General features: G+C 32.6%; 1 protein-coding gene across 4 annotated transcripts in view; it reads right to left on the reverse strand.

Annotated features, from left to right (window-relative positions):
- The window catches only part of nolo (ADAMTS-like no long nerve cord), a 789,822-nt gene that overhangs the window by 632,958 nt on the left and 134,474 nt on the right, over positions 1–22,390 (reverse strand). The gene's annotated exons all lie outside the window — the stretch shown is intronic.

Genomic DNA, 22,390 nt, shown 5'->3' on the forward strand with positions numbered 1-22,390 from the left:
ACGAGTAAAATTTCGTAAATATTTAAAAATATAAAATGATAAAAATATTGGTAAAAGCTTTAATAGGCGTAAAATAAATAAATAAATTGTGGACACACTTCATTGTGGACACACTTCACTATGAACACACTTCATTACGGACACACTTCATTATGGACACACTTCATTATGGACACACTTAATTATGGACACACTTCTTTCAATTTATAATGAAATTGCGCAATGTTACAATATTATATAATATATATGTTTGTAACGTTAATTATCATGTACTTACTTTATTTGTGACATTTATATGTCTATGTGTATTTTAATCTCAATAATAAAATAAATACATATCTTTACACATGTAATATGTTAATTAACCGCCCCAGAACAGACTATGTCTAGTGAGGCAGGTAAAGAAAACTGTGTAATAAAAAATCACAATAAAATAAACGCTCGGGTTGCCGGCACTGAAACTGAACTGAAATATATTTTATACTAGCTGACATATACCCGGCGTTACTCGGTGACTTCATATAGTGTCATGAAATCCACATTGTCACTGTTTAAAAACTACATTATTTTATTCGACTTTGTATCTCATTCCAGTGCAGAGATAATGAATTAAGTCTTTCTCGAGCGTCCCTGACTTCTTCTAACATTCAAATAAAAATAAACTTTTGAAATTTTGAAAAAATGGTATAGGAACACGTACGGGACAAGAAACATTAAAAATTGTTTTTGACCACTTTAATTTAATTTAAACTCTACCGGTTTCTAAAGAACCCTTCCTTCATCAAGAGAATATTAAAAATAATATTCTTTTCATTTTTTATTATTCTCCTGATGAAGAAAGGTTTTTTCCGAAACCGGTAGAGTTTAAATAAAATTGACGTGGTCAAAAACAAATTTATGTGTTTTTTTTTGCAATTATGACGAGCCACAAAATTGATGCTTTTTACAAATATGAAAGAAACATCAATTTTTTAACATTTAGAAGATAAAGAGAGATTTAATTTCTCCCTGTAAGCCGTACGGTTCGTGATATTATCACCGCCATAAAAACTAAGTTTGCAGAGAGCAGATACATTTTACGTATTTATTAAAATTAATTTAGAAGGGCACAAGCCAATCGACATTTTTTTTAAGTATCTGTTTAGTCAACATTCCCTAGCAAGTTCCCAAGTAGCATTCCCTGTCAAGCAGTTGATAAACTTGCCTAAATTTCGTTAGATTGCTGCTAAAAAGTCACTGATAATGGTTAAAGAATAATGGTAAAAAAATACTCAGAAAATACCTATAAAACGCCATTACCTGCGAGTCAGTTAATTAACATAGAAAGTTTTCCCAGGGACACCGGCATTGATAAGTTAGTTTATATATGTATCCTTCTGTAAAGGTCCCGTTAAATATATAGTTAATTAATATATAGAAGAATGGTCACTGTCACCCATCTTGATATATTAAAAAAATTATGTTTTGTATACATTCACTAATATTACTGTCACCTTAACAGGAGTTAAATGTATTTGTCAAACTCGATTTCTTAAACTTGGTAACTGTTTTTCTTTTTGTTGTACTGTATCTTTTTCCCTGTAATTTTAAGATTGTATTTGTTATTTTATTTTGTATTTTATATGTTTTTATTATTAGATGTATGAAAAAATTTGCTCACATCTAAATAAAGCTTCAAAAACAAACAAACAAAACCCATCTATATTATAAGAAGCAAGAAACGACGTGTGTTTCATGAAGACGCGCATTTTAGCTCTGCCTGTGAATACTATACATATTAAAAAGTCGCTATAACAATAAAAAAGATACTGCTTAGTTAGTAATAATAAGATAATTTGTATATCGCCGTTTTTAGAAAATTATCTCAAAGTCGGTGTACAATTTATAACGAGTTCCTAGGCTCTATCTAATTTTATTATTTACAAACAGTTTCAGAAAAACATACTTACCTAGCAGGTCACTGCAAACACATTTTATTAAAAAGTTTATTTTACACGCAAAGGACACTATAGTAAAAATACTGGACCTACATACTGGTTCTTATAGTCGCTCTTTTACCCTCATTGCTATTGATATTACAACTGTTAGAAGATTTGTGGCAAAAGTATAGTTGATATTTCTTTTAAAAGACTGTTAGTTATTTACGGCGTCGCAGATTGTGAAGATGAAAGGTTTAACATTATGTGGATATGACTGTTCAAAAAGTGACATTTAAATTTAGCTCTGAAATCTGTCGAGTTTATGATCATTCTCAACAGCAAGCTACAAGCCAAAAATTTGTATATTCTTGGTATGCCTTACATTTTAGGTAATGGGCATTAAAATCGCTTGACAAACGAAGTCTAGAAACGTTCGATTTGAAGCACAAAACGGGTTTTTATTTATTTTGTAAATAATTTTATAAGAAAGCATAAAAGTTAATCAAATGAAACTGTCACAGATAATCTTAGCTCTAATACTGTATTTTTTTAAGTTGTTTCTTTTACGCGTTCATACATTTCCATTGAAAAAAAATATTTTTTAGTAGTTTACATTTATATTTTTTATTGATTAATTTATATTCTACTCAAGCGAAACGATACGAAAACCTTCAATTTATCTAAAGCACATATTTTGGTATTCATAATGTGCACCAATTCGTTATAAAGATTAATCAAAATAGTGATTTAGCATTATGCTGTGGTAGTCAATTACGGGTTTTAGGTCCTGACTCACTTCTGACACTCCAAAAGCAAGATCACAGAACTGGTGTGCGCTTTGTAAGTAACCGGAGCCATATTGGTAAGTGATTTAAACACTGGGTTCTTTCTGGAGATTCGAGCCAGTGAAAATTTTTTAGATGCTCTGAAATGTAGGAATAGTTAGATATGCCAGGCCGGTGATAAGTAGTAATTAATTGGAAGAACCCCGTGCTTACAGTTCTGTTCTTTTGATGACTCCAGGTTATCTAAACATATCTACTAGATACCTCTTTCGTGCTAAGTACGCTAGTAGAAATAATATTGTACAAAGCTTTTACCAAAGCATATTGCAATTGCGCAAGCTCGACCACCCACGATAAGCGAAACATCTATTTTTCAGCGAGCGTATTCCAAACTGCAGTGTTATTGAATAAGGCCTAGCTTAAACGTAACCCCGTTAACGTATCACGTACGTACAGTCGTGGAATAACCAATTCACGTAGCAAAGACATATATCACGGGCCGTGGTGAAAATGAAAATTATATTCGGAATAAGGCACGTGAAACGTACTCCGGAAATTCACGCAACGTAACATTATGTAATTGAAACTCGGGTGTAAAGTACATATTTGCGCATCACTATTATTATGTGGTGGTAATATTTGAATGGGGGAATTGTTGAATTGATTGATGAGATGGATTCACTGATCGATTGATTGATAAATTATTTGATTGTGTGGTGATTGATATACAATGTGATACTATATTATTAATAAGATCTATGATAACTTATTCTTTCAATGTTACAAATTTTAACACATTTGCTAACATAACTATACAGGGTAAGATCTGTTCATCTCATCTCCTGTGTCATGAATTCATATAGTGGTTTTTTTAATAGCTGGTGTATTCAGGTAAATATAATCAAGAGCTATGGAACTGAATTTTTTTTGTTCAATATGAATAGCAAACAATAGTCCAATTGCCAGTAATCAACTGGAGTTTGAGATTGAAAGGTTAGTAAAAAGAAAGAAAAGGAAGGGTTAAGAAGTACCTTGCGGTTCAAATCTTGTACTCGAACATGGTGAAAGACGAAGATAAAGATAAAGATGTTAATCAAAAACGTTTAGATTCAGAAACGTGACGTAAGTATATTATAAATATATATAATCCAGTGAAAAAATCGTGTTAACTCAGTAACATTTTTTTAAGGTAGGTTTTTACTATAAAATAATAAATTTATTGAAAATTAATTGGTTAAACATATTTCACACAGGTTAAAATATATCGCGGATAAACATCTTAAAAGAAAATTGGTGATAAAAAAAGTTATAAATATTAGAAAAAGTGTTAATTTTGGTCGATAAGTGCCTGAGATGGCAACGCATCTGGGTCCAAAACAAGCGATGTGAGTTCAATTCCTCAGCTGGCCAAGTCCTCTAACACGACGCAAGCAACATTTTCCGGTTACTGTGATGGCAGTAATAGATTTTCAAATATTGTCAGGTCATTCTAATCCGGGTCTTTAATCAAATGTATCCTATAATCAGAAAAACCTTCAATGGCCATACCCTTCCACCTACCATTACTTCATCAATTATTTTGATGAATTCATTTTCCCCCCGCTTAAAAACATCAATTTAAAAAAAAGTATTTGTAAAAGTTCCAGTATGCATTCAATTTTAAAAAGACAATTTTCTAAATTTTTGGTTACCTCCACAACTCTTTGTGGCACATGGCTTGACGCAGCTATATTTTTGAAAACAATTATGACGAGATTAAAAGTGTACATAAAATTATTGATGATCTGTCAAACTCGCCCTTCGCCTCTCTATCACACTCCTTGTTTATCGATTTTCAAACACATGTTTACTGGCAAAATGCATACAATACCTCCTGGAAAACTTTTGAAAATACTTATTTATTTTTTGTTATAATAAAAATTTGTTTGTTTTACTGTGTGTGTTTTTTGTAATTACTTTTATAAATAAAATGAATGTTTACTTTCATTGAATTTACCTTCGCTAAAACACAAAAGGGTGTTTTCATAAACTATAACTACCATTAAAAATGTTTGGAAGATTTAAAAGAATTTGTTTTTATAATAGTTATTGTAGAAAGTAAAAAATATCTAATTTTAATATTTTCATTCATAATTATTGATTGCAGAAAGGATTTGAGCTTCACATCCCGAAACGGTTCCAATTGGTTACAACGTCACTGTGACAGAAAACGCCAATGTCTGGTAAGACGGCTGTCACCAATGTCGCCCGGCGTGACGTCAGCGCCACCAAATTCATGAATTAAAACGAACATATCGTTTTCGCGGCGAATCGAAAATGGTATATTTTTAATGTTAATTGAAAATAAATTCGTCAACATTAAAAGAATAGTAAAATACCCTATTACTCCTAACATTAAAAAATCAATTGAAAATTAATATTAATTTTCATTATCTTTAAAATACTTAATTTGGGAGGCGGGTATGGGTACCGCCGCCCCAGTAACCATTTATTGGATGACCAACACCTCTGACATAAGCCGCTTCAATTGGTTCGCTACATTTGGTGACTTATAGGTGCCGTTTGGTGGCCGGGTTTGTGAGAGTTAAGTTTGTCCAGGTCTGCGTGATGGATGGAATTGTGTGAGGCCGGTTGAGGGAGCCACTCTCGACCCATCAAAGTGGGAGGGATGGATTCATACGTCATTCCTGGACTCGCTGATCTCCAGATTTCTACCCACCCCTCATTCCCAGTTCCTCCACTTCCGTTCCCTTCGTATCCTTGCCTTCCTTAAAAAGACCCTCCACACAGCATCCCTAAAGATTATATACGGCCACCTGTGTGGGGTTAGTGTAAATAAAAAAGGCATATTTTTCCTAACCCCATGTATTTAGGACAAGTTTTTTGATGCATTCAAATGCACACATTTTAGATTTTTTCTTTACCGTCTCTCGGCGTAACTAAATAGCACTGTTATTGTTATTATTTTTTTTACTTTGGATAAACTGTACATTTAATTTTATATTGTTAGATTTGTATTGAGTAATTGAACATGACCACTAATACTAAATTACCGTTTTAACTTTATTATAGTAAAGCTATACTTTTACCATACTGATAAAATTACATATCTAGGAAGAATCATTGATAAAAACCTAAAGTGGAAAGATCACATCTGCCTACAATAAAGAAAATTGGGAAATTAATTTATATATTCTTACGAATCAGACATTTCTTATCAATGAAAATCTATACTCAATATATTATGCATTCGTACAGTCTGTTCTGCAATATACCATTATCAGTTGGGGAGCAGCTAACAAAACCAGCCTGACCCCCATAGAAATTGTTCAAAAAGTCATAATAAAAACAATTCTAAAAAAACCTCCAGACGTCCCCACTCGAACGCGTCTTCTCCTACATTTAAACACTTATTTATGAAAAATTTAACTATTCAAATTATTAAAGAAAAAGATAAATACTCATTTATAACTGAAAATCGAACCAGACTTAAATATATATTTGCATGCCCTAAACATCACACTTCTTTTGCCCAGCACCATTATACCCACCAAGGAAAAAATTTCTTTAATAAATTACCGGAAGAAATAAGAAGCATTAATGATAATAAAAAAACAAATATAGAACTATGTAAAAAAATATTTTAGGGAAATCGTTAACAAAAAAACTGATTCCCCTAGTTTCACTTGAAAATCCCACAAATTATCCTTCTACTCTACTTATCCTCCATAATATAAATATTTCTTCCTTCCCAATAAAATAATTTGTATAGATTTTAATTTTGTAGTGTTACTTACAATTCATCTAAATTTTAAAATATCCATACACGATGACAGCATGTTATTTTGAATGCGCATACATTTCCAAAATGCGTGCATCGCGCGTTTTTCATCTATTAACATAATAATATACTTTCACATCATTACGTAATTAACTGTTTCAATTGTGTTCTCGTTACGATAAATAGTTTCCGCCGACATTTTCCAAACATGAATGTGCGCAAACACAACTATATTATTCAGCTAACATTTTTGGCAAAGGGTTTTTACTTTCGCCGGACAGTGCCATAATAAAATAATATTAATAATTAAGTAAATTAACACAAAAAATAATTGCATATATATGTTTTTCTTTAATTTTAATTTTGTTTACCTCTGAATGTATCTACTACCCGGTTTCGTCCGATATCTGAATTACCTAAACCATTTTTAGCAAACAATGTAGCATCTGTCCCTATAATGTGAAAGTCAAATGGTAGATGTTAAATGAAATGTTCTTGGAAGCCTACTAGGTTTGTTTCAAAAATATTATGCCTCCGTGGTTAAGGGGTAAGGCTTTCGACTAGCAATCCGAAAGTCGCGGGTTCAAATCCCGGCGTGCGCAAGTAAATTTTATTGGATTATTTTGTGTTATTTCACAATGTATTAACTTGAAATGGCTTTAGCTGTGTTTCGAGACCAGATCTGAATAGCCAGGTACTTCCCTAAATTCCTTTCCCCACTACCTTCAGCCTCACAACATACCCCAATTGAGGATACCATCTTCTCACTGACTCCAGACGGTTGGAAGCAGTTGGGACTCTTGTACGGTTAAACATTAAAAGTCAAGTAGAATGAAGTATATTATACATAAGTCATATTTAAGTATTAAGTATATTATTAAAATACAATGTTTAAATAGTCACTATAATAAAGTTATTAAAAAAAAAATTAAATAAGATAATCAACATAAGAAAATTAAAAATTCCCGGGAATTCGCGAAAAAGCAAATTTTTATGTATTATCGACTGTCACGGAGCCTATTGAAGAAAGAAGCATTTTTTCAAATGCTTTTTAATAGAATTCCATTATATATTTAATATGTATACCCCACTATATGTCCGGTATTGGAACACGTAACGGTATTAAAATATTCACGCTTTCTGTCCGCTGGAAATGCTACCCTCGACAACACTGGAGCAAGCGCCATATGGAAAAGGGGTATTTATAATTAAAATTCCACTCCCGGCATAAGGTTCAGGTATTCGGGCTTATAAATCCGAAAAAAGAGACTTAAACGCCAGCGCAGGGGGTTGGCAAAAACGAAAAATAATACTGTGGCTCAAGCTCAGATAAACTGCTGTAGAAAACGCAAAATAATAATATATTTGAATATTATAAAATATAATTAATGACTGAGAGATATTACATTTACATTATGAATGAAATCCTGAAACAATAATATAATTCCCCTGCTTACCATCGCTGAAATTAATTTCAACCCATAATTTTCCGCTACCAGTTCCCACTATAAGATTATTTTTTTTCAAATGATTTTGGCTTTTACCTTTCGAGGCCAATATTTCAAAATGTGGAGTGAAATAAGGTGAACTTAAATATTGATTTTGAGATGTTGAATGGAGGGGCAACCAAAAATAAGTGATCTTCCCACTTCTAGACCACAGAAAGGACACATCTGGGAGTCAAGCATGCGAGTTTTAAAAACGTGTGGAGGAACGAAAAAATGTCCAGTTCTCTTTCTAATAAGTTAGAAAATTTATTTTTTTGGAAAAATGGGGGAGTTGTTGAAACCGTAGTTTTACCGGGATAATTTGGATAAATTAAATTTGGATGTTATGTTATGTTAGCACAGCAAGAAAACACATAATGAAAAAACTTATGCTTTGAGTGTTGCGTTAACTCAAAGAAATAATTTAAGACTTGTATTTAGGAATATCATGTCAACATTAATAATAAGTGTAGTAGTTTAACGAACTTTGGAGTAACTTTAAAGTTAGACCCTTTTAATGAGTACTTGAAGAAATAACTGATTCTCAGAATGTGACTCGGAAAACTGACCTGCATCAGATTAATATGGGTTAAGGCAATAATTAAAATTTCCCTAATTGAGTCAATTAGGGAAAATTCCTAATTAATTTAAAGGTACTAGCAGTTTAAGAGGCAGGTATGGGTACCTCCGCCCCGGGAATCATTTATTTTATAACCAACACCCCCGCCATAGGTCAGTCCAAGTGGTTCGCTACGTTTGGGGACTTAGCAGGGGCGTCCGGGTTCATGGGGTGAGGTTAGTCTAGGATTAGTTAGCGGCGGATTCATACGTTCATCACTCGTGAACACATTGAATCACAGATTAATACCCATCCCTCAATATTTTTTCCTTTCCAGAACTTTCTCTCCTTCCTTTCCCTAATAAGACCCTCCACACAGCATTCCCAAAGATGACATAAGACCTGAGGGATTTTTTCTTCTCAGTGCCACTTGAAAAGATCCGTGAAAAATTACGGAATATAATAATTGTTGAATTTGAAAATCTAAATCAATCGGTAATTCTTCTGATTGTTTAACTCTACAAATGAACTTAAATAAACTTTATGAATGGTGCATCGTAAACAAATTACATCTTAATATCAACAAATGCCAAACGATCAGTTTCCATAGATCTAAAACCCCTTTATTATTCGACTACTCAATTAACAATGCCAATCTAAAAAGAGTTTTTGAATTCAATGACCTTTGAGTTATCTTTGACTCCAAATTACGCTTCTTGAATCACATTAATAGCATTACCAGTAAGGGATTACAAATGCTTGGATTTATTCTCAGAATCGCTAAAGACTTTAATAACATAAAAATTATAAAATTACCTTACACGTCTCTGGTTAGAAGTCAGGTTGAATACAATGCAACCATTTGGTGTCCTCATTTCAACTCTCATTGTTCACAAATTGAAAAAATTCAAAATAAATTTTTACGTTTTATTAATTTCAAAATTGGTATTCCTATTATTGAAATCAATTATGTCAATTTACGCAGTAAACTTAACTTATCGAAATTATCTGAAAGGCGAAAAATATTTGATCTCCTTTTATTTTATAAAATTGTTCATTCAAGGTTAGACTGCCCTGACACTATAAACTTGCTATCTTTACATATACCTCCAAAATATACTAGACGGAATATTTTATTCTACAACAATAACTTCGCTACGAATTCTGTGTTAGAAAGAATACATAGGTTGGGCAATGAACTTAGTGATGTCGCTGACATATTTAATTTAAACTTCAAAACATTTAAGGCCAAATTAGTCCACCACTTTTTAAATGTAAATAATGTATGAGAAATCATTATATTTTATTTCTATTTTCTATTGTTTGTTTTATACTGTTTTTAAAAATGAAATTTGTAATTTTTATGTACTTAAAAGCCCAATAGGGCGTCAATAAATAAATAAAATCTATCGAAAAAGATTTTTTTGATTTTTCATTGTAATATAAGTACGAGTATATTTTTGTTGAAGGAAATTAGAAATACAATCAGAAATTTACCTTTTGAATAGTGAATCTGTCAAATAATAAAACAAAAGAAATACACATTTCAAATACAGAATTATAATTAATTATACACCAAACAAGTCTTTTCTAGAAACTTTTTTATTCTGAATAGTGGTCCTTCACCAGGGCGATACTGATAGCACACTTTACAACCTAAATAATAATATTAATACCGTTTCTAAACATTTAAAAAAAATATGCTTAGACATGATTATGAAGGCATAATATATTTTTTTTTTGTTTTTTTTACCGGTAGTGTTAAATAATTCATACCTACATTAAACAGTCGAAAAACAATGAATTCTGTCGTTTATAATCCAAAGTGAACACTGTGTTAGGTATATTTGTTAGACATTGTAACAGTGAAATATAAACATATTTTGCAATTTACGTAATGTTTACGTAACGTAGGTAATTTAAATTTTGTTACTTTTTTCCACGGCCTCGAGGCTTGCGTCGTTCGGTGATATACTGCGGGAACATTCTTTCTCATTTAACTTTATGAAAACAATGAAGAATTAATGTTTGTCATTGAGTTAGAAAACATTAGATGGTCCCTAAAGAAAAAATATACTTTTTTAATTATTGATGACAATATTAGCGATTTTTAAACGAAAATTTGAAACAGAAAAAACAGAAAAAGATTCGGTAGAATCTAGGACTTATAGCTAGGACCTTCGCCTTGACGGGGCGCTGTTCTGCAACTAGTGGGACCCTATTTCCTTCATATAAAACTAACCTACCAACTGAGCTTATGGTCCCATTAGCGATTTTTTAAGTGAAAAGTTGTTATTCGAAGTATGATATAGTTAAATATAACTAACTAAATAACTATCACGCCGTTTCTCCGCAGGGGTAGGCAGAGAGGACCGACCGCCAAACAGCTCGGTTTTGGCAAACACTCCTTACCTCATTCACATTTATACATACTCTTCTATTATTCTGACCCGTGACATGGCCCGACTCAAGTATCTGATTTACTCGATCGTACCATCTGGCGTCCTCGATTTCTGCTACCATTCACTCATTTTTTCACTCATTCACTCTTCATGCCCAAACCATCTAAGCGACTCTATCTTAATCTTACTCATTACGCTTACATCAGCCTTGCATTATTTGCAAATCTTTAGATCTTTCACACGATCATACATGGTTTACCACACAAACGCCTCAGGGATATCATTTCTACATCATTAAACATGACCGATGGAAATAGAGTCCCATTAGCTCAGTTGGTAGAGCAGCGCCCCGTCAAGGTGAGGGTCCTTGGTGTTAGTCCTAGATGCGACCGCATCTTGTTCTGATTTTTCTGTTTCTAATTTTCGTTTAAAAATAGCTAATATTGTCTTCAATATTTAAATATTATAATTTGCTGTTTTATTCATTAAGTTATTCCAAAAATTGAATATAAGTTGACAAAATTTTGATGTAGCCAGGTTCTTATACTAATTTACAAACATTATTTTAACTTCCCCGTTCCTCAGTTTTATTCGTAAAACCATAGGTAATCGAACTAAGGGATGAACCATCAACCTTTGTTAGTTTCAACCGCGTGGTGCCAACTCTGTTCACACATATGCAAGTCGTGTGTACATACAGCTTTTGTTTCTTCCTGAACACCAAACGCATAAATTTCATTGTTTCCGCCGTTTTGATAGTTCTTGCAGTTTGGTCGTAGCTCGGCGACATTCAGCACGTATGCCGCACCATGCCATATCAGTTATTGTTTCTCTTGTCTATGGAACAAATTGTATTAAATTAAATTTGTAGGCTTTACTGGTCGATTTAGGTTAATTTTCAACGCTAAAAAATATAGGTCCAACTGTGAAGTTTATTTCATTGATTTAACATAATTTTACACATTTGTGATGTTAAGGAACTAACTAGGTACGTGGACTTATAAATTAATGAAGGTTAAAATATTCGTAATATGCGGTGGATGTTCATTTTTTTAAATTTAGTTTTCGAAAACATGATTATGACGAGGTGATTGTTTACAGTTAGCATTTTGCTAAATTTTTCAGTAGATTTCAGATTTCATAAAAAATCTTAAAAAAAAAAAACTACAGTTGGGCGAATTCGATAACTATTTCATTATAACATACTGTGTCTTAGTCGATTAATGTCAAATTCTTAAAAGGATCGCAGTTCACTCGAGCAATTGTTGTCTTCTATATACATTAACTGTATTATATAATTGATCTCATTCCTTAAAATATTTATATGGAATCACATAAAATCGCTTACTGTGGCTTAAAGCCAATGAATCCACCTAGATTTTACCGTTTATCCTACATTTTTAGGTTCCATAAATTTTACACATAATAACAAGCGATTGCTAAAAACTTTTTTGCAAACTTGGCATAATTTTACAGGTTACCTACCTTTATTTCTTTACAACCGCATCAATATGCACACTTGGCATAATTTTACAGGTACCTTTTACAGGTACCTACCTTTATTTCTTTACAACCGCATCAATATGCACTTGTAACAAGTACCTACCAAATTCTTTGAAATTATTAATTTTGCATACTAGGTTAGCGTGGAAGACACCGTTATGCAACAATGAGCAACAAATCATTACAATAAATTATATACCTTATGTTGTGATTAATATTAAGAAGAATAGTGGCTTCTTCTTTAGCCAACGTAGCTATAGCATTCACATAAAGGAGTTCGACCTTAAGGAAGGAGGTTTGATGTGGGAGGGCAAGTGAAAAAAGGAGGGATTGGAAAATTTATTTGACAGATTTTAGGGACCTCTACTTAACACAATGTATTATTTACATCACATCGATAAAAGAGATGGTACAAATAACATGATTGTGTTTTCCAGGAATTTAATCTAATTTAAATTTTGAAAAAGTTATTTATCTTTTTTAGTTGTCATGTAGCATCAAGTTTTTTGAAGTTTTTTTCATCTTGTATTTGTTATATTTTACATTCGAGACGAATCTTCTCAAATATTTACACTCTCAGTTATAAACTTGATTGTGAGAAAAATACACAAATAAAACTAGACTACTAAATGCTAAGATTACCATACTAAATATCCTACCATTCGTTCGACCTTACCCTATTTAGGCTTTACGCCCACACGGAAAGATGTTCTCGTACCGACAAAGTGAAATTAAAATAAAAAACAAACAAACTTTTAAAAGTATCGAATATACATTCGAAAGGTTAACGACCAATTTTGTATGGGCACTCACATGAGATTAACCTTTATCCAAGGGGGGACCCTTGTAAAATAATTTATTCAAAAAATATTTTTATTTTATTTTTATTTCGTATACCTCGATTAAGAACTCGGTTGCGGCTGGATTAATTAACAATTTCCTGTTCAGTAAACAATTTTATATGTTTTTTTATTTAAACATTCCGGTAGATGAACTATCCTGTTTTTTTTTTTAAATTTAACTGGCAACACTTGGTATAAATTGGGGAGTGCGTGGGTACAAAAAAATAAGAGAATGTTACCTGTCATGTCTCTTTGCATTGGAAGCTAACCTAAGTTTGGCTTACCTAACCTAAACTAAAGGGGTAGGATGAATGACATTCCATCATCGCCGATTGTATTTTCGAAGTAAAATTAAATCTACATAAATAGGTATATGCCATTGATGTATTATGTTTAGATGAGACATGAAACGAATAAATAGGTTCCAATTTTTTACCTCCATCTACCTCCAATGCTCCCAACGCTCTAATGCTGAAACTGAAACTACCCAATCCGGTCTACGTGGAACACGTTTCTACGAAATATTAGTACACAATAACGCCTCTAATTGTATAGATCTATGGAATAATTAATATATTAAAGACAAAGATTATACTCTCATTATCGCCCTAGTGAAAGTCCACCATTCAAACTTGAAAATTTCCTTAAAGGGCTTTAGCTGTATTTGGTGATCATATATAAACAGCCAGGAACATCTGCGCCTTCCTTTTTCTCATCACTACTTTCAGCCTTACTCCATACCAACATTTGAGGATGCCATACGTCACTTTGGTTGAACGGTGTTCTAACTGCACTTTACCTTGTTCTGACATAATATTAAGAAGATTTCCCACAATCTGTAAATCTACCGTTTTCTAATTTATAATTTGAACCTTGTGTAAATTATTTGGGTTTAATACATAAATACAAGGAAAATATTTAAATAAGACGTATGTACAATTAGATCCATTTACAACCAGCTAACTACAACCTTACTAACTACATGTCAAATTTCTATTTTTCTTAATAATACGTTAAACAAAAATATCTTACACAAGGTTGAACCTCAAAATCAGAAAATGTTAAATAGATTATTAGAATTCCTATTTAAAAACGTTTATACTTCAGAACATGATAATGTGAAGTTAGAACCATATCCAACTAATAGGACGAACTACACTACACCTCGTAAAAACCAATAATTGTCAGTTACAAACAATATGGAAAAATGTTCAAAGTAGTGTTAGAACCTTGTCAAATAATTTGATGTTAGCACTTCTTTATACTAGTATCTACGGAAATACGACACAGATGGCTCTGAAAGTTATTTTGATTATAGAAATGGACATTAGAAATTTTTTTGTATTCAAATGTAATTTTTTGAAAAAAATGTCAGTTGGAACCTTATGCAACTATTATAGTTTCACAAAGTTGTGTGGTAAGAAACATTCAGTAAAAATTAAATTCATTAAAGCTAGATTCCAATAATTATGCTACTACTGTAGTGCTCAAGAATAAATTCATCAAAAAATGTGTTGAACACAATCGAGCATTAAATAACGGCGTTAATTTGTAAACGCCTCGTTAGTGACCTCTGTGCTTCAAGCAGCGTTGTGTATCGTTCGTCATCACTCTCCCCTTAATAAAAGTGAGGCCAATTAATAGTGACAGCTCTTGCCGCCAAGGCATTGTATGAAGAAAGGGGAGGCCTGTCTACCTTGAGACAAATTTATCAGAATTATTTTTGAATTTTTTATTTTTCTTTCGTATGGTATATTTTATCTATGGTAAGATCATTCGGTATCGAATTTATGACAGAAAATTTAAAATTAATTATTCAATAAATGTTAATTTTAGGCAAATTATATAAATATGCATAGATGCTTGAGAAATATTTCGTTCTGATTAATTATTTCATTTTTATAATTCATTAAATAACCATAGAACTAAATTGGTAAACTAAACGAGATGATGCCATTTTTGTATAATTATGGAAATTATTAAATATTAATTTAATTTGTATTAGTTTGCATAAATAACGAAAATAATTCAATTTTCATGGGGCCAGTATTGGTAATGTAGACTGTTGTATTCCCACAAACAGTTCTCCACCTCGTCGTGGAAGGAGATTATAAATAATTGATTCTTTGTGATAATTCAAGGATTTATTAATACTTCACGTATTTCAATGGTGACTCGATAGTCGACCTAACTAGAAGCTGGCTAATTGAGATCTGAAACAGTTTGTTAAGTTTGTCTGGGAGCATTCCCACTGGCCCTGGCGACTACTGGCCACTGGCTGCCATCTTGCGGACTTCCACGCAAGCTCTATGCACTGCCCTCTATGAGTGCATCTGTGATGCTCTCACTTACCAACATAGACTATATAAGTATTTGTAGATATTGTGTAAGTTTAATACGACTGTATTAGTTGGTATACTGTAAATTGTGTGCAAAGGAAACCTTGTAGGAATCTAAAATATTAATAATACTTTTTTTAATACTTATTAACTGTATTTGAATAATAGTAAGTAAATTATAAAATATTGTTCATTTAGATACAGACAGTTTAAATGTAACCAGTTCCAATATGCGCGATTTTGGTGTGATTCTCGATCAAAAGTATGAAAAATATGAATGTCATATTAATCAAACCACAAACAGAGCAACTAAAATTCTTAGTTTCATAATAATTCACCACTCCATACGATGCCATCTAGAGTATGCGTCAAATGTGTGATGTCCATTTTAAGCATTACATATATACAAAACTAAATCGATTAGAAAATCATAAAATACATTTCTTAAAATGTGCGCAATAGATTTAGTAATTATCTGGATGCAACTGTATTTTTCAAAATTGATTCATTGAGTGAACGTAGACAATTTATAAATTCGATTTTTCTACATAAAATCCTAAACAACATTACTGAATGTCATGAATTACTAAATAAAATTATATTCATATCCCAACTAAACCAAACAACATAAAATGATATATTATGTAATGACTTGTATTGTGGAGTATCTCCTGTTGTGATTATATATATTTTATACATGTTAATTGTACAAATATACTTTTTAATTATTTAATTGTCAAATACACAATGTGAGTAAGTAAAATGAGGAAATCTATAATTGGCTTCTCAGTTAAGTAAATTGCAGATTTATAAACCAACCTTATTGTCAACTGTTGATTTTCCTTAAATAAATACAAAAAAATATTTTTTATTGCAAAATAACATAATTATATACAAACAAGAAATAAGAATCAAAAAGTAATCTAATAACTCTTTCCAAAATAATTGTAAATTTTTTTTCTTGTAAGTTCTTTAGGTGCTATTAAAAATATCCGCTACTTCTGCATATTGGTTAACTAAGCTGTGTATACGTGGTAGAAAGGATTTTATTAACTAATTGGTGACATTATTGCTGTAGTGAAATATGTTAATAGCGGTGATAAGTTGTTTAATAATAAACAAAGATTGTAATAAAATTATTCATCTTCAACTGATTTCCATGCCGTTCCATCCGTGAAATTTGTTAGATTATTCAAATTGAAAAATAATTGAAAGTGAATTATCACATAAAGGGCTACGTACCTTTTAAAGAAAATAAGACATTATAATGACAATATACAGTGTTTTCCAATAAGAGGTGTTATTTTGATATTCAATCCTAAAAGATCAATGGTTTCGTTGCTTGTGTGGCACGTAATGCCGTTTTGTTGAAAGTAAACGTTGTCCAAATCAATTCCATTCAATTTCGGCCATAAAAAATCATTAATCTTCTCTCGATAGTGCAATCCATTCACCGTAACTGTTGCTCCAGCCTCATTTTCGAAAAAGTAAAGTCAAATGACTCCGCCGGACCATAAACCGCACCAAACAGTCACACGTTGAGGATAGAAAGGTTTTTCAACAATAACTCTTGGGTTTTCCGAGCCCCAGATGCGACAATTTTGCTTATCGACAAAGCCACCGAAGTGGAAATGGGCCTCATCACTCAAGATGATTTGCATTTGATTCACTCAAGTGAATTTTAAGAATTTCAATGCGTTATTGAAGCGTGTATTGTTCCATTTTTATTAATGGCGTAGTTTCTACTTGTCAAATGTCAAAAAATGACAGCTTCAAAAGTAACATCTACCGAAATAGCGGGCTATTCAAAATAACACCTCTTATTGGAAAACCCTGTATTAATATTGTAATTTTAAAACAGACGTGGCAATTATTTGACACAAAAGCAAAAAAAACATCAATTTTACTTTATTAAATACACTAATAATAAATTGTGACGGTAAAAACGTCACCACTTATTTTATCAATACGTAATAACGATTTTTTTCCATTTTTTTTTTCTTTAATAACTGTCCTACACTACCCAACTATCCTCTAATCTTAACCATCGAGAAGGTAGTCTTAAATTAACAGCATGAGAACTGCTTCACCTCAAACCATTATGATGTGTTTTCAAACCTGTCACATGTCAAAATGCATATGGAATACCACTTAAATACGTACAGAATACCCCCTTAAATAGGAATAGAAGACCACTTACATAGGAATGGAATACTTAAGGCACACCAACCTACTAATTTGTTGAAAAAATTGTGAAATATGAATGGAATAGTAATTTATTCACCTACATAGACGTGCATTTTCACATATATTATGCGTTAAATGCATTGGACACGTTTTTTAAAGATAAATAATTTTAATTAGCGTTATAAATTGAAAAAAAAAAAAAAATTACTTACGTGATTTCAAAGAAACACGTTTTTATTGACACGCGTTTGTGGTAAAACCATGTAGGATCGTTTGAGAATAAGAGTAATTAGTAAGATTAATAAAGAGACGCTTAGATGATTTGAGCATGTAGAGTGAATGAATGAAGAAAGGAGAAAACGTAAGTCGGGAACGCTCGAGAAAGACATTGCACGATCAAGCAAACTAGATATTTGAGTCGTGTCATGTAAAGCATCACATGGATATGCTATGTGAGTGAAAAGTCTCGAATCTAGAAAGAATGGAAGTAACAGTATTGAAAATAGTTAACTATTTTATTGATAGCACATACCTCCTGGAATGCTTTAAATTGTTTTTACCGAACAACTACCACCAGGCTCGATACCACGTTCTGTTACGTATATTACATGCATGGCAAAACGGCAGTACTGGCCCAGCATAGCTCACAAAAGGTGCTTCTAAATCAGAGGTTCCCAAAGTTGTCAATATGGACCCCTCAGGGGTCGATATCGACTTGCAGGGGGTCCACAAGATTCAAATGGGGGTACATACGAGCCGACACAAATTTCCGTAAATGACACAATACACCTAACGCAAAAAACACAGTTTACGTAATACTGATAATAGACTTAGAAATTACTTATTGGAAACTTATTTTTTTTTTTATTTCGTAAAGTTGTTTATTGAGGTATATAAACAGAGATATACGTTCCTTTTCTCGTCATAATTAATATATTGAAGCAAAACATTGCACATCGGAAGCCGCGAATTTTCCTAGATCCCTAACTTGTTTTTGAAAACGTCCTGGGTAACGTTTATCAACATTTAAATGTACTTCACACTGACTGAAAAACTAAGTTTGAGGACATTTTGACTATAGAAATGGAACTCCAAAGAATCGGAAATCACGTGACACAAAGAAATTATCGGAATAAGCACTGACAAAGAACTTAAGGAGCAGTTCTGTAGGGCTAGCTACAGAAAGAAATTCCCGTTTCTTATCTTGCTTCATTTTCATTTGGTGTAATACTTCACAAGGTCGCCCCTGTCTGCACAATGCAAATACAGAGGAACTATACCGCCACCCGGTTGTTGGACAGGCAAGAGAAGGAAATCTTTTTAGGAAAAAATTAACGATTATCACATGGGACGTTAATAGTTTTAGGAAAATTCAATATTCAGCAGGCAGGGGGTCTACGGAAAAAAAATTGGCAAGTGGTCTACGGGGCAAAAAAGTTTGGGAACCTCTGTTCTAAATGATATTTTAAGGTAACTTAACATTTTCAGCATTGGCCTTACTAGGCGAGAACTGTAAATAGATTTTACAATTTCTTTAAATGTATATTGTGATAGGATTGTATTATATAAATGTGTACCTAATAATATAAATAATAACATTAAATAATAGAGTGGAAGATATCGAAGCTCTCAGTATCGCCCTGGTGTAAGATCACCATTCAGAATTGAAAAATTGCTTGAAATGGTTTTAGCCATGTTTGTTGATCGCATCTCCTTCCCCTCCCGACTAACTTCAGCCTCAAAATATATTCCAATTTTGGATGCCATAGTCTGAATGGCTCCAGATGGTTGGGAGCAGTTGGAACTAAAAGTCCAGTAAAATGAAGTTAAAACAGTAGATCTGCTAAATTTAGTAAAATTCTGGGAGTTTTCGCTAAATATGCCCGGAATCTTGCCACTACAGAAAAGGAAAGGGTTAAGATGGTTCTTTGGAAAGGAATATGGAAAGTTTCGGGACTTATTCATATTGTCTTCTTCATTTCAACGCAAGACTTTTCCAATAACCAACATCGTGTATTCCAGATTAATATTAGGCGTTTATTAACGATTATTGACGTTTCCAACAAATTACCCAGCCATTCCGAGTCGCTCGAGGGCCTCGATGATTTATAGCTTTTTGATCGAGATCATCGATATGAACATGCGACAATGAACAAGAATCAATTTGTTCCTTTGCCTTTGTGGGTTTTTATAATGGATTCATAATACTTATATTTATGTTCGTTCCCACGTAATGGAGCGAATAGAATAATACGTGAAAGTTGGTAACCACTTTCAAGATTGAATGATTTGTATTAATTAAAGATATCATAATGAAATTGGGGTATGTAGGTAGTTCTTTCCAAGTATATCTCTGAATATTCATCTCCACAAGTGGATTTCTTTTTGTCAGTTCCATTTTTATTTTTTTTGTCTGTTTTGTTTAAAAATAAATCTATTCAAATTTCACTTTTGTTTTCGGGAATTATTTAGGAATGAATGCATATCTTCGAAGCTGAAATTAACCCACTTCCCGACATCCGGTCGAACCGAAACTCGACAGACTCATTTTTGATGACAATTCACTCTCTCTCAATTTTTGGCGGAAAATTTACCAGATTTTGGTAATAATATACGCGATTCTCTGAAATTGGATGACATTACAGCAGTTAATACACTAGATAAATGTCGGTCCTACCCAATCGGGATTTGGCGCAGAAAAAACACGTGAAAAGTGATTTACAAAATTATCAATCATCAAAACATCGATTTTGGTTGTGTGTCTGTCAGTAACTTTGACTCAGTGACCTTTAGAACTCGGGTTTTTGCTTTGAATATACATATCATTAAAAATTGGAATTAATTGTGTTGAAAATTCAGACAAGCGATACACTAGGTACCTACCTTCTAACAACTTTTAAATGTTTACTTTAATCGAAAATTACTTTAAATGTCTTTTTCAAAATTGAAATAATACGTCCATATGCAGCGTGCTCTTTCACAGGAACGCTCTTCTCTTTGCGCTAGTATTAGTTTTAAAACAACAACAACAAAAATTTACATATCAGACTGTGAGTCAATTTACAATGCACATGTAACATTATGTGTAAACATGTAAATAACATATTTAAAAAAAGAACAAATATAAAAATACATGTAAAAATGGGTAATGAATGCCATTTACATGCCCTTTGAATCCTTCAAGGCTTCTGTTAAAAATGTAATAATAGGTAATGAGTGGCATTTACATGCCCCTTAAATCCTTCAAAGCTATTTACGCCAATAATGGCTAATTGTTGATTCATAAAGAATTAGTTTACTGGCAATGAATTTTGTTCCCGACCTCCCTTTCTCCTCCGGCAAAAGCCGTGACGCGAACATTATATTAAACATTATAAACATTATACCACCTATAAAGCATCTCATATCATTCAGAAAATCATCACAAACGCATCGCAATAAATAAAAGTTGTTTAACCAAAACTATAGTGAAAGTAGCATCCCAACAAGTGAATGTTCCTCAACCTCAGTAAGTACCTTCTACCTTATAAAACTCATTGCACAAGTCACGATATCAACATAGAATAATTGATTTGTTAATTAGAAGTTCCACGGCTTGACCAAAGACTACTGTTGAAAATGTAATAATGGGTAATGAATGGCATTTACACGCCCCTTGAATCCTTCAAGGCCACTGTTGAAAATGTCGACAGTCTTAGACATATTATTTAATAGCGCCATACCTCATATCATATTATCTCGTCATTACGTCCATTCTGCTATGTGGGATACATAGCACAGCATGGTGCTGTCTCTGGCTGTAGTTGTTGGGTACGAATAAATTATACCATTCCAGGAGGTTTGGGCTATCTTTAATGTATTAATAATTTTAATTTCCGATACTGCTAGGCACACTCCTCCTCGACTAGAGACTTTGGTAGCGCGTTTTATCTAGCAAATCTACGTGATGCATGAACCGCGGGTACCTACTCCCCATGCATTCTCGTATACAGGTATCTAAGGATTTTTTTTGTATCTGTTCTAATTGCTCAATGAATTCTAGCTGGTATGGAGCCTATATAGCTGAGGCGTATTCAATTTTAGACCTTATTATACAATTAAGCATAGCCATCATTGCTTCAGGATTATAAAACTGTTTTTTAGAAAATTATCAGCCCATGATAAAATTGAATCTAAATCGATTTGAAATGTGACATAATCTTGCCCGTCTCAAATCCTCGTAAGTAATTTGAGATCATCAGCAAAAATCAGGCAAGTGGCATATTTGATGCATTCTTGACATCAATAAAAATTGTAAATAGAAGAGGCTCTATGTTTGACCCCTGTGGTACTCCAGAGAATGCAGAAAATTCCCTAGACCTATATCCGTCCATGAATATGGACTGTCTTGCTTTTCTCAAATTGGTGGCCAACAAATTTAGAAGAGGCTTGTCGAAATCTATTCTATGTAGATTTGTAACAGTATGTCATGATCAACTTGTTGTTCATCTAATCATCTTGCCACTCTCTGTGAGAGATTGAAAAGATTAGAGACGGTGGACTGCTTTGTTAAAAAGAAACATATTGATTACCCCAGAGAGACGGTT

Source organism: Hesperophylax consimilis, chromosome 24, assembly GCF_061612785.1.
Source record: "Hesperophylax consimilis isolate HC1 chromosome 24, BYU_Hcon_1.0, whole genome shotgun sequence".
NCBI classification, from domain to species: domain Eukaryota; kingdom Metazoa; phylum Arthropoda; class Insecta; order Trichoptera; family Limnephilidae; genus Hesperophylax; species Hesperophylax consimilis.